Source organism: Pleurodeles waltl, chromosome 1_1 (assembly GCF_031143425.1).
Source record: "Pleurodeles waltl isolate 20211129_DDA chromosome 1_1, aPleWal1.hap1.20221129, whole genome shotgun sequence".
In the NCBI taxonomy this organism is placed as follows: domain Eukaryota; kingdom Metazoa; phylum Chordata; class Amphibia; order Caudata; family Salamandridae; genus Pleurodeles; species Pleurodeles waltl.
The window spans coordinates 123,824,236-123,837,995 of NC_090436.1; positions in this window are offsets into that span (position 1 = coordinate 123,824,236).

Genomic DNA, 13,760 nt, shown 5'->3' on the forward strand with positions numbered 1-13,760 from the left:
TTGCAAACACATCATTGGTAGCCGGGTCTATACAAACAGACCAAGCAATATGTCCTTTGTTGTGACATCTGCCAACAAATTAAGGGGTCCACCCTCAAATGCCCACTGCCGACACCCCTCCTAATTTCCAACAAATGTTTACAATGTGTGTACTTGGACCATTGTGGTCCCCTAACACCGGACAGTGCATACAAATAAATTTTAGTCGCTATTGACTCCTGCTCCAGATTTCTATGGGTGTGGCCACAATGCTCGGCTGACGCTCGGACTGTTATTAAAGATTTGCAAGTGTTTATCGGCACATATGCAGTTGCGGCTTTCCACTCGCCCCAGGGCCCTGCTTTTTCCTCAAGGGCATTCAGGGACGCCATGGCTTCATTAGGGGTCCAACTCCATTACTCGTCTCCATTTCATCCCGAGGGAAATAGTGTTGTGGAGCAACGAAACCGAGATTTAAAGCAATCCATAACAGCCAGAGTATTAGGTACAGGTCGTAGTTGGCTCAATCACCTGTATGGAGTCCAGCGAGCACTTAACAATCAGCCTAGAGGGTCCCTGGGGGGTCATACATCATACGAGTGCCTGTTTGGAAATCAAAACGTATGTTCCAGATCTTGATGGTCCTGGCGTGGCGGAGGCAGAAACACCTTTTAACATAAATGAACATGTCACTGTCTTGCAGGAATTACAAAAGTTCTGTGACAACAAAGCTTCTGCCAGTGCTGCTTCCGTAGGAATTAAGGATGTACCAATAACATCTTCTGGCTGGATGCCAAAGGTTGGGGATCTAGTACGTAAAAAAGTTGCTGTGAAAAAGGAGTTTGGTCTTTCTTATCTTGCACTGGTCCTAGTCCTGGGAACTGTACCAGAACTGACATTCTACCACCATTGCCTGGTGCTAAAGAAAATCGTTTTGTATCTATTGACAATGTCAAGTTACACCATGTGGCCGATCCTGCACAGCAGACCAAGAGCAGCAACCAGTAGTTCCCAAAGCCCTCTCACTACTGTTCAAGATGTCCCTCTACAAGTTTTGAACAGCAATGCTGACACCCCTTGGAGCTTGGGGAGGGTGGAAAATGATCTTGCATTAATTCCACTAACATCTATACAAACACACAACACAGGAATTTCTGATTGATTTGACTCGACTTCTAAACAGACGGATGGCATCATTTACAGTGAACCACTGCAGGAGACCCCTACCAGTTCTCTTCCTCCAAATACGGCTCCAGTTTTTGCACAAACTGCTTCTGAATACTTTGCGGACATCAATGACACCTTTTCGGACTTATTTGCCTCTTCTACATCTGAACTGCCAAAAACACGTAGGCTGATAAAGTGGCATAAAAAATTACTTTATTTTCCCATGGAACTATCTGTGGCTTTTCTTGACTATATTAGCTTTCTTCCTTTGGACTGGCTTTGTTATTACTTTCTTTCTATTAATACATGGTCATTACCTTCCTGAAAGATCCACAGTTGAACTGGTAGATGAGGTCCTAATACCCCATTTTTCTTCTCACAAGGTCCGCAGACATTTCCACCATACCAAATCCTGACGGGATAGTTTAGGATAAAGTCACAATTGATATCTACGGCCCCATGGAGGTCATTCAAATACTATGGGGGTCATTCTTACTTTGGCGGGCGGCGGAGGCCGCCCGCCAAAGTAACCCCGTCAGAATACCGCACCGCGGTCGAAAGACCGCTGCGGTGATTCTGAGATTTGCCCTGGCCAAAAGGCCGCCCGCCAGCCCAGGGCAAATCAACCTTCCCACGAGGACGCCGGCTCAGAATTGAGCCGGCGTAGTGGGAAGGTGCGACGGGTGCAGTGGCACCCGTCGCGTATTTCAGTGTCTGCATAGCAGACACTGAAATACTTTGCGGGGCCCTCTTACGGGGGCCCCGCGGCACCCCCTACCGCCATCCTGTTCATGGCGGGTTTCCCGCCATGAACAGGATGGCGGTAGGGGGTGTCTGAATGCCCATGGCGGCGGAGCGCGCTCCGCCGCCATGGAGGATTCAGAAGGGCAGCGGTAAACCGACGGGTGACCGCCGGTTTACCCTTTCTGACCGCGATGCCCTTTGGAGCACCGCCAGCCTGTCGGCGGTGCTCCCGTGGCCGGTGACCCTGGCCGCCAGGGTCAGAATCAGGCCCTATATGTGTTTGAACTTTCTATGAACAATGTAATAATACCCGGAGTTGTTTCTGATGACTGGGATGTGAAAACAGTTGATTATATGATAACTGAATTGCAGTATTTTACTGTATTTGAAAGTGAGGATGTTTATCAATCCAAAGAGAATTATGGTGACATGTTTTGCTATAATTATTATGGACACCATTTCATTCACAGAGGAAGTTACCTAAAGAGTACTAAGTAGGGAGTACCTAACTCACGCTGTAGGTTGTTCAAGCTTGAACTTTAAAAGGATAATCCCCATTTGGTGTGCTTATCTCTGAACAAAATTTACCATTCATTATGGCAAACCTGCAACAGGTAGCAATTGCAAACAATATTCGACCACCCCTTACTGCACATTTATTGGCACATGACCTAACGGCCCTGGGGGGTCTTGTTACATTTGTTGTTGATACTCATCCAGCCTATAAAACAGAAATATTCTATTCTTCGGTCACATTTTCAGCAGCTGATCGGCACACAAACACATTTCATCACTATACACTTGCAAATATATCTGCACAATATAGATGGGTTATTGTTGCTCTAATGCACAGCATGCAGCCAACCAGTGGCTGTCAAACCCTCTCCTTAGCACTTAAGCTACAGTGCATGAATGTATCAGTAGCATCAGGATATCTGTTTCCTTCATATGGAAAATCAATCAGAACTCTCTCTTGGCTACCCTCCGTACAAGTCAAGTCTAGGATGTGTCTAGTGTATTTCATCTGAGATGTCTGTACAGAGTGTCCCCATCCAGGGGCTAGATAACTCAGTCAACTTAATCCTTTAGTTTTTGATCTAGGCTATTCTAGACAATCCTTGGGTTATGTCATCATGCAGAGATTGACCTATCACATGACGATTATGAGTGTGTCATTCATATGACTTAATTTTACTCCATGTGATCCCTGGATAAGGTCCCCTGCCTCGTACTGCAGGCACCATCCCTTCTTCCTTACCTCATCCAGCTAAGGAGTTCTACCTTATAGAATATAAATGTTTGTTTGGGGTGTGTCTTCTATTGCATGGAATTCTGGCAATAAATGCAACAGCTCAGCTGCATTACTGCACTTTGGCCCTCATTACAACCCTGGGGGTTGGTGTTAAAGCGGCGGTAAAACCGCCAACAGGCCGGCAGTAAAAAAAAGTGGAATCACGACCACGGCGGAAACTGCCAACACAGAAAGCCACTTCAACACTCTGACTGCCACAGTGGTAGCAACAAACACTGAGGCGGTAACCACCAACAGACAGGCAGAAGTCAATGTACTGCCCACATTACAAACCGCCCATCCGCCAGCTTTTTTGGGGCTGTACCAATGCCATCAAAAGCACGGCGGAAACAGTACACAGAAGGGAAACCACTCACCTCTCGACACTCAACGAAGAACTAGGATGCCATGGAGCCCGAACTACAGGTGTTTCCGATGTTGGTGTACCTTCTCATCTACCAGGATTACGAAGGATGGCGGCAACGACCACAGAGAGTACTGCACCTAGCACACAGTTGAGGGGAGGAGGAAAAAGAGAGTGACACACACAGGCAACATCCCCACTCTCACCCCCAACACAATACACACAAATACATGCATCAATGTTACATATACACCCCGTTACCCACAGGAAGAACACAAGGACAAAAGGAATTGAGTCAAATGAGTGTCATATTAGAAATAGTCACAAATACGTTACAAATTCAAAAACAGTATTTATAATATATACAATATGTACATAAGGCGGTACATTGTCCACTCAAAATGTCCGTGGGCCACTGGGATAAAACTCATAGGCCAAGCCCACACTTGACTCCTGCCTCAATACAGAGAGAATACTGCAGGGGCATCAGGTCAAAAACACACAGTAACCTCAGGGGGACGGGGAAGGGCGGGAACCTCAGCCGGAAGATGGGACAACGCCACTGCTACTGGAGGGGGCTCCATGCCCACAGCGATGTCCTGGGGAGTGCAAAGCCACAGTCTCTCAAGTCTCTCAAGTGAGTGGTTTGCCCACTGCCTGGTCCTGGGGAGTGCAAAGGCACAGTCTCTCAAGTCTCAAGTGGGTGGTTTGCCCACTGCTTGCTCCTGGGGAGTGCAAAGCCACAGTCTCTCAAGTCGATGCCTTTCTCCACTGGTTCTGGAGGGGGCTTTGTGCCCAGTGTGCTTCATCCTGCCAAGGATAGGGTGAGTGGATGTCTTTCTCCACATGTTCTGAAGGGGGCTTGGTGCCCAGTGTGCTTCATCCTGCCAAGGATAGGGTGAGTGGATGCCTTTCTCCACAGGTTCTGGAGGGGGCGTTGTGCCCAATGATGCAATTCTTGGGGTGTGGCAGTTCACAGTCCCTCACCTGGGTGTCTGAGCCATGAGATTTGCAGTGACCAGAATGCATGATAGTCCATGGAGGCAGGGCTAGAGTTAATCCGGTGGCGGCTACGCCTGCACTGTGGTGCCAGGACCGTTGCCACCGGAGGTGCTGCCAGTGGTGGAGGGAGACTCCAGCCCCTCTCCTGCAGCCTCGGACAGCTGCCCACTGGGGCTGCTGCTGCTGGCAGTAGTGCTACTGTCAGCGGTGCAGGTGGTGGGGCTTGCTTCAGGCCTTGCGACGGTGCAGGTGGCACTGCTGGCCGCGGTGCAGGTGCCCGTGCTGCCAGTGGTGGGGGGAGGCTCCAGCCCTTCTCCCGCAGCCTCGGACGATTGCCCACTGGGGCTGCTGCTGCTGACAGTAGTGGTGCTTGCATCGGTGCAGGTGGCGGTGCAGGTGGCAGTGCTTGCGGCGGTGCTAGAGGCGGGGCTGCTGGCGGTGCTGGCTGCGGTGCAGGTGGTGGTGCTGGCGGTTGTGCTGGTAGCCACCGGCCCTTTACCTGCAGCCTCGGACGGCTGAAGTGCCTTGCCTGGTGTATTGTGCCCCTTCCTCACCTTGGCAGATGGTGGTGTCACCTGGGGTCTGGCAGCTGGAGTCTTTGAGGTGGCCTTGCTGGGTGGTTGTGGCTCCTTCCCCTTGCTGGATGCTGTCCCCTTCATCACCTTGCCATGTGGTGGAATGGATTTTGCCTTGAAAATGACAGTGACACAAACACACAACACCCGCGCCCTCACCCCCAACACCATACACACAAATACATGCATCAACGTTACATATACACCCCGTAACCATCAGGGAGAATGCAAGGACAAAAGGAATTGAGTAAAATGAGTGTCATATTAGAAATAGTCAGATATACGTTACAAATTCCAAAACAGTATTTACAATATATGCAATATATACATAAGGTGGTACATTGTCCACTCAAAATGTCTGTGGGCCACTGGGATAAAACTCACAGGCCAAGCCCACACTTGACTCCTGCCTCAATAAAGAGAGAACACTGCAGGGGCATCAGGTCAAAAACAGACAGGCACCTCAGGGGGACGGGGAAAGGGGGGCAACTCAGCCGGAAGATGGGACAACGCCACTGCTACTGGGGGGGGCTCCATGCCTACAGCGATGTACTGGGGAGTGCAAAGCCACAGTCTCTCAAGTGGGTGGTTTGCCCACTGCCTGGTCGTGGGGAATGCAAAGCCACAGTCTCTCAAGTCTCTCAAGTGGGTGGTTTGTCCACTGCTTGCTCCTGGGGAGTGCAAAGCCACAGTCTCTCAAGTCGATGCCTTTCTCCACTGGTTCTGGAGGGGGCTTTGTGCCCAGTGTGCTTCATCCTGCCAAGGATAGGGTGAGTGGATGCCTTTCTCCACAGGTTCTGGAGGGGGCTTTGTGCCCAAATGATGCAATGCTTGGGGTGTGGCAGTTCACAGTCCTTCACCTGGGTGTCTGAGCCACCAGATTTGCAGTGACCAGGATGCATGATAGTCCATGGAGGCAGGGCTATAGTTCATCCGGTGGCGGCTACCTCTGCGCTGTGGTACTAGGACCGGTGACACTGGAGGTGCTGCCAGTGTTTGAGGGAGACTCTAGCCCCTCTCCTACAGCCTCGGACTGCTTCCCACTGGGGCTGCTGCTGCTGGCAGTGGTGCTCCTGTCAGCGGTGCAGGTGGCGGTGCTGGCTGCGGTGCAGGTGCCTGTGCTGCCAGTGGTGGGGGGAGGCTCCAGCCCTTCTCCCGCATACCCCGACGGCTGCCCACTGGGGCTGCTGCTGCTGACCGTAGTGGTGCTTGTGGCGGTGCAGGTGGCAGTGCTTGTGGCAGTGCTGGCAGCGGGACTGCTGGCGGTGCTGGCCACGGTGCAGATGGCGGTGCTGGGGGTTGTGCTGGTAGCCACAAGCCCATCACTTGCAGCCTCGGACTGCTGAAATGCCTTGCCTGGTGTATTGTGCCCTTTCCTCACCTTGGCAGATGGTGGTGCCACGTTGCGTCTGGGAGCTGGAGTCTTTGAAGTGGCCTTGCTGGGTGGTTGTGGCTCCTTTCTCTTGCTGGATGCTATCCCCTTCTTCACCTTGCCAGGTGGTGGAATGGATTTTGCCTTGGCAGGGGTTGGTGCACACTGGCTGGGTGGACGGGTGCCCCCTTTGATCCTCTGACAGCTGCAGGAACCACAGCGGGTTTGGACTTGTTGGCTGAGGTGCTGAGCTGGGTTTTGGCCACCCTTTTCTGAAGGGAAGGACGGGGGGTGTTGTAGGGAAGAGGTCAATGTTTGCAAGGAAAATCTTCTTAGGGACACTGGGGCGGGGTGAGGGAGAAGGTCTGGGAGTGGAGGAAGAGGGAGTGGTTGTAGGAGGTGTCTGCTGAGTTTGGGTGAAGGTGCATGGGCTGGAAGTTGTTGTAAGGTGGATGGCTGTTGGGTTGGTGGGTGCTTGCGTTTGTGTACTTTGGGAGGAGGGGTCACAGACACACTGGGAGAGGACACAGGGGATGTGTGCATGGATGTGGGGGTGGTGACTGTCAGTGTGGGGTGTGTAGTGATGGGTGTGCTGGTGATGGAGGTAGTGGATGAAGATGTAGTGCATGCAGGTGTGAGTGGAGACACTACTGGGAGGGAGGTGGACGAGGAGGAGGAGGGGGACACAGTGGAGTCAGTGGATGTTTGTGTGTCTGCATGGGGATAGTGCTTGTGTGAGTGCCTGTGAGATGAAATGTGGGGCTTGTGTTTGCCTGAGCCACTTCAGTGTGTTGAGTTGGTTGAATGCTGGTCTGAAGGTGTGCTTGGAATAGGTTGGGGTTGAGGGGATGGGGACTGGGTAGAGGAAGTTGGAAGGGGGAGGCTGGAGGCTAGAGACAGGAACAATGGCTGCCATCAGTGCAGAGGCCAGAGCCTGAAATGCTCTCTGTTGGGCCGCCACGCCAAAGTGAATGCACTCCAGGGATGCATTTCTTTGTTGTAAGTGCCTCTCGACTCCCTGGATGGCATTCAGAATGGTTGACTGCCCAACAGTGAGGGATCTCAGGAGGTCAATAGCCTCCTCACTGAGGGCAGCAGGGCTGACTGGTGCAGGGCCTGAGGTGCCTGGGGTGCAGGAGATGCCCACCCTCCTGGGTAAGCGGGCATGGGAAACACGCTGAGGAGCTGCTGGGAGGGCGGTGCTGGTGGGGGGGGGGGGTGGCAGCTGTACCTGTTGTTGGGGTGGGCACAGAGGTGTCTGCCACTGCCAGGGAACTTCCATCGGAGGACGAGTTGCTGTCTGTGGTGTCCTCTCCTGTCCCCATCGTGGTGCTCCCTTCGCCCTCCGTCCCACTGGTGCCCTCACCGTCGGTGGATTCGGCCTCCAGGCCCATGTGGGATGCAGCTCCCTCTGTCGCCGGTGCCTCTGCTCCTCTGCCAGATGATGCTAATGCACACAAGGACAGGATGACAAAACAAAAAGGGGGGGAGACAGAGGATACACTTGGTCAATGCCAGCAACAACATTACTGTTGATGTACACGACTCACAGGGAACAGCCCTATGCACTTTTCCATGCACTACCTGTTACAATGCCAGTCACCAGCCCATGGGGTACAGTGCCTAACGCCATCAGCTGCACACCTGAAATAAACAGAGCCCTGACCAGTAGTATATGCCCAGTAACACTATTGGGTTTGGAGTGCTTCAGAGTCTGCCCAACAAGGGACCTACCCTGCCTTGTGCGCCCTGGCCTAGGGGCACCCACAGTCCACATCCCCACCCAGGTAAAAGCTTATTGTGTGCAAAGTACTGAATCAGATTTTGTACTCACCCCCTTGTGGCTGCTGTGATGCCCTCAAGTGCCCATCCAACCATCCGTATAGGCCACCGCCAGGATGTGGAACATCAGGGGGGTCAGGGTACGACCGGCACCCCTTCCTCATTGGGAGGCCAGCCCCGGCTGGGCCTCCTCGGTCTTCCTTGCCCAGCGGCGCAGGTCCTCCCATCGTTTGCGGCAGTGGGTGCTCTGCCTGTGAAAGACCCCCAGGGTCTGCACATGCTTGGTGATGGCACGCCAAATACCCTTTTTCTGATGGGCGTTGACCTGCAGGAAAAAGACAGCATAAAAGGGAATTAGTTAACCGTCTGGACCGTCACACTCATGGCCCACCATATCACTCCCATCCCTGACGCACATACATTGACCACCATACATGCAGCACTCTGGCCAGGATGCCTCAGCCCCCCCCTCCATGTGGATTACATACACAGCACTCCATACATTCATGGCCCTTGCATCATGCTCACAGTGTACTCACCTGTTTGTCTTGAGGACCGTAGAGTAAGGTGTAATGGGGTAGGACCCCATCCACCAGTCTCTCCAACTCCTCTGCAGTGAAGGCAGGGTCCCTTTCCCCAGTCAAATGAGCCATTGTCACTTCCAGACACAGGTCACAGCAGCACTTGCAGTGTAGGTCCTCTCCTGTTGAAAGTCAGGTAGCAAGTGAGTGAAGAGATAGAAAATGGCAGTTACGTCCGCGGCGGTGCGTACCGTCACTACCGGTGTACATCACCATTGGCTCCTGGAATCCATAAGGCCCGATGATATCCAATGCGAAGTTATGCGGCGGTCATCGACTGCCTACCACAACGGCGCACAATGCCAGCGGACTTACCTCATTTCCACTTGTCCCTCCTCACAGGTCAGGCAACCGCCATTTCAGTGGAGCACAGGCCATGGCCCCTAACTGCGTCACAGCAGACACTTGCACAGCAACTGGCTCTCTGATTCACATACTGGTTCTGTAAAGGAAGAAATGCATCATTATTGCACTAGATGTGTGGTTATAAACCTCTGCTAACCGTTTTCCTCCATAGGCTTCAACCGCTGAGTATGAATATGAGATGGAGACATCCTCCTGTGTACAGCTCCCTGGTGGACCTTGCGACAATGGAGGACAGAAACAGTATCCTAACATACAGACTTGATCGGGCCACAAGCCAAGAACTGTGTACCAAATTGGAGCCAGACCTGATGTTAGCTATCCGCCAGCCCACAGGTATCCCCCATCTAGTGCAGGTCCTGTCAGTGCTCCATTTTCTGGCAAGAGGTTCCTTCCAAACAACGGAGACAATGGCATCAGGGTTGTCTCAGCCTATGTTCTCAAATGTGTTGACCAGAGTGTTGTCAGCCCTGCTTAACCGGTTCTGTGCCTTGGACGAGATGATCTAGTCCAAGGCTACAGTTCCCCTGTGCCTTGGACGAGATCATCTCGTCCATGGCACAGGGGAACTTGGGGGCGCGCTAGCGCGCCCCCTGTGCACCCCCTTCCCCCCTCCAAGTCGGGATGGACCTTCCCCTTCCACCCCCGACCCCCCCCACCCCCCCTGTGACGTCAGCGCGCGAGCGCGCGCTGATTTGTCACAGGGGCCTCCCTAGTCGCGCTGGAAGCTCTGCTTCCAGCGCGATTGAAAAAGAAATGCAAAAGCATTTCTTTTTCAATCACTTGGGAGGCCCGGAGGGGCTTCAAAGGGAAGGAAAAGTATTTCCTTCCCTTTGAAGTCTCTCCGAGGGTTTCAAAAGCCGGATTGCTTGCAATCCGGCTTTTGAAACCCCACTAGACACCAGGGATTTTTTTTTTTTTATTGAAACTGACAAAAGGGAGCGACCCCTTGGGCAAGGGTCGCTCCCAGGGGGGGCATTTTTTTGAGAAGGCCTTTTCTGCCTAGGCACCAGGGACCATTTTTTTTTTTTTTTTTTTTTCTATGTTTCATTTCTTTTTTTTTGGGTGGGGATCGACCCCTTAGGCAAGGGTCGCTCCCCTTGGGGGAAAATTATATTTTGGCCATTTCTGCCCCCCTTGGGGGCAGATTGGCCTATTTTGATGAGGCCAATCTGCCCCCAAGGGGGGTAGAAACCACTAGACACCAGGGATTTTTTTTATTGTTATTGACAAAAGGGAGCGACCCCTTGGGCAAGGGTCGCTCCCAGGGGGGGCATATTTTCGGGAAGGCCTTTTTTGCCCCCCCTGGGGGCAGATCGGCCTACTATTAGGCCGATCTGCCCCCAGGGGGGGCAGAAACCTCTAGGCACCAGGGACCTTTTTTTTTTTTTTTTTTTAATGTTTCATTTTTTTTTTTTTTGGTGGGGAGCGACCCCTTAGGCAAGGGTCGCTCCCCTTGGGGGAAAATTATATTTTGGCCATTTCTGCCCCCCTTGGGGGCAGATTGGCCTATTTTGATGAGGCCAATCTGCCCCCAAGGGGGGTAGAAACCACTAGACACCAGGGAGTTTTTTCTTTGCGTGAATTTCACGCAAAGGGAGTGACCCCTTAGGCAAGGGTCGCTCCCTGGGGGGGAGGGCAATTTATTTTAGGCCATTTCTGCCCCCTCTGGGGGCAGTTCGGCCTATTATTAGGCCGAACTTCCCCCAGGGGGGGGGGGCAGAACCCTCTAGGCGCCAGGGCAATTTTTTTTGTGTGTTTTTTTTTTTTTGTTGTTTCTTTTTTTAGAGATGGGGAGCGACCCATCAGGCAAGGGTCGCTCCCCTGGGGGGCAAATTGTATTTAGACCATTTCTGCCCCCCTGGGGGCAGATTGGCCGATTTTAGGTCAATCTGCCCCCAAGGGGGCAGAAACCACTAGGCACCGGGGATTTGTTTTTTGGCGCCAATGTCACGCAGGGGGAGCGACCCCGTAGGCAAGGGTCGCTCCCGGGGGCGGGGGTGGGGGCTGGGGGGGGGCAAATTTATTTTAGGCCATTTCTGCCCCCCCTGGGGGCAGTTCGGCCATATTATTAGGCCGAACTGCCCCCAGGGGGGGGGCAGAACCCTCAGGGCACCAGGGCAAATTTTTTTGTTGTGTTTTTTTTTTTGTTTGGTTTTTTTTTTCGAGATGGGGAGCGACCCATCAGGCAAGGGTCGCTCCCCTGGGGGGCAAATTGTATTTAGGCCATTTCTGCCCCCCTTGGGGCAGATTGGCCGATTTTAGGTCAATCTGCCCCCAAGGGGGCAGAAACCACTAGACACCTGGGATTTGTTTTTTGGTGCCAATGTCACGCAGGGGGAGCGACCCCGTAGGCAAGGGTCGCTCCCGGGGGTGGGGGTGGGGGCTGGGGGGGCAAATTTATTTTAGGCCATTTCTGCCCCCCCTGGGGGCAGTTCGGCCTATTATTAGGCCGAACTGCCCCCAGGGGGGGGGGGCAGAACCCTCAGGGCACCAGGGCAAATTTTTTTGTTGTGTTTTTTTTTTGTTTGTTTGTTTTTTTCGAGATGGGGAGCGACCCATCAGGCAAGGGTCGCCCCCCTGGGGGGCAAATTGTATTTAGGCCATTTCTGCCCCCCCTGGGGGCAGATTGGCCGATTTTAGGTCAATCTGCCCCCAAGGGGGCAGAAACCACTAGGCGCCTGGGATTTGTTTTTTGGCGCCAATGTCACGCAGGGGGAGCGACCCCGTAGGCAAGGGTCGCTCCCGGGGGCGGGGGTGGGGGCTGGGGGGGGGCAAATTTATTTTAGGCCATTTCTGCCCCCCCTGGGGACAGTTCGGCCTATTATTAGGCCGAACTGCCCCCAGGGGGGGGGGGGGGGCAGAACCCTCAGGGCACCAGGGCAAATTTTTTTGTTGTGTTTTTTTTTTGTTTGTTTGTTTTTTTCGAGATGGGGAGCGACCCATCAGGCAAGGGTCGCTCCCCTGGGGGGCAAATTGTATTTAGGCCATTTCTGCCCCCCTTGGGGGCAGATTGGCCGATTTTAGGTCAAGCTGCCCCCAAGGGGGCAGAAACCACTAGGCACCGGGGATTTGTTTTTTGGCGCCAGTGTCACGCAGGGGAAGCGACCCCGTAGGCAAGGGTCGCTCCCGGGGGGGGGGGGGGAGTTGGGGGGGCAAATTCATTTTAGGCCATTTCTGCTCCCCCGGGGGCACATCGGCCTATTATTAGGCCGAACTGCCCCCGGGGAGGGCAGAACCCTCTAGGCGCCAGGGCAATTTTTTTATTTATTATTATTATTATTTTTTTTTTTTTTTTTTCGAGATGGGGAGCGACCCATCAGGCAAGGGTCGCTCCCCTGGGGGGCAAATTGTATTTAGGCCATTTCTGCCCCCCTTGGGGCAGATTGGCCAATTTTAGGTCAATCTGCCCCCAAGGGGGCAGAAACCACTAGGCACCTGGGATTTGTTTTTTGGCGCCAATGTCACGCAGGGGGAGCGACCCCGTAGGCAAGGGTCGCTCCCGGGGGTGGGGGTGGGGGCTGGGGGGTCAAATTTATTTTAGGGCATTTCTGCCCCCCCCCCCTCCCGGGGCCGGCTGAGCTAGAGGCCAAACTCCACAGGTAGGCACTTTGCAAAAAACACCTCTGTTTTCTGTGAAAAAATATGTTCTGTCCACGTTGTGTTTTGGGCCATTTCCTTTCGTGGGCCAAAATCTACAGGTAGGCACTTCGCAAAAAACACCTCTGTTTTCTTCCAAAATTTTGGATGTGTCCACGTTGTGCTTTGGGGTGTTTCCTGTCGCAGGCGCTAGGCCTACCCACGCAAGTGAGGTATCATTTTTATCGGGAGACTTGCGGGAACGCTGGGTGGCAGGAAATTCATAGCTCCTCCCAGATTCCAGAACTTTCTGCCACAGAATTGTGAGGAACATGTGTTTTTTTAGCCAAATTTTGAGGTTTGCAAAGGATTCTGGGTAACAGAACCTGGTCCGAGCCCCGCAAGTCACCCCATCTTGGATTCCCCTAGGTCTCTAGTTTTCAGAAATGCACAGGTTTGGTAGGTTTCCCTAGGTGCCGGCTGAGCTAGAGGCCAAAATCTACAGGTAGGCACTTCGCAAAAAACACCTCTGTTTTCTTCCAAAATTTTTGATGTGTCCACGTTGCGCTTTGGGGTGTTTCCTGTCGCGGGCGCTAGGCCTACCCACACAAGTGAGGTATCATTTTTATCGGGAGACTTGGGGGAACGCTGGGTGGAAGGAAATTTGTGGCTCCTCTCAGATTCCAGAACTTTCTGCCACAGAAATGTGAGGAACATGTGTTTTTTTAGCCAAATTTTGAGGTTTGCAAAGGATTCTGGGTAACAGAACCTGGTCCGAGCCCCGCAAGTCACCCCTCCTTGGATTCCCCTAGGTCTCTAGTTTTCAGAAAAGCACAGGTTTGGTAGGTTTCCCTAGGTGCCGGCTGAGCTAGAGGCCAAAATCTACAGGTAGGCACTTCGCAAAAAACACCTCTGTTTTCTTTCCAAAATTTTGGATGTGTCCACGTTGCGCTTTGGGGTG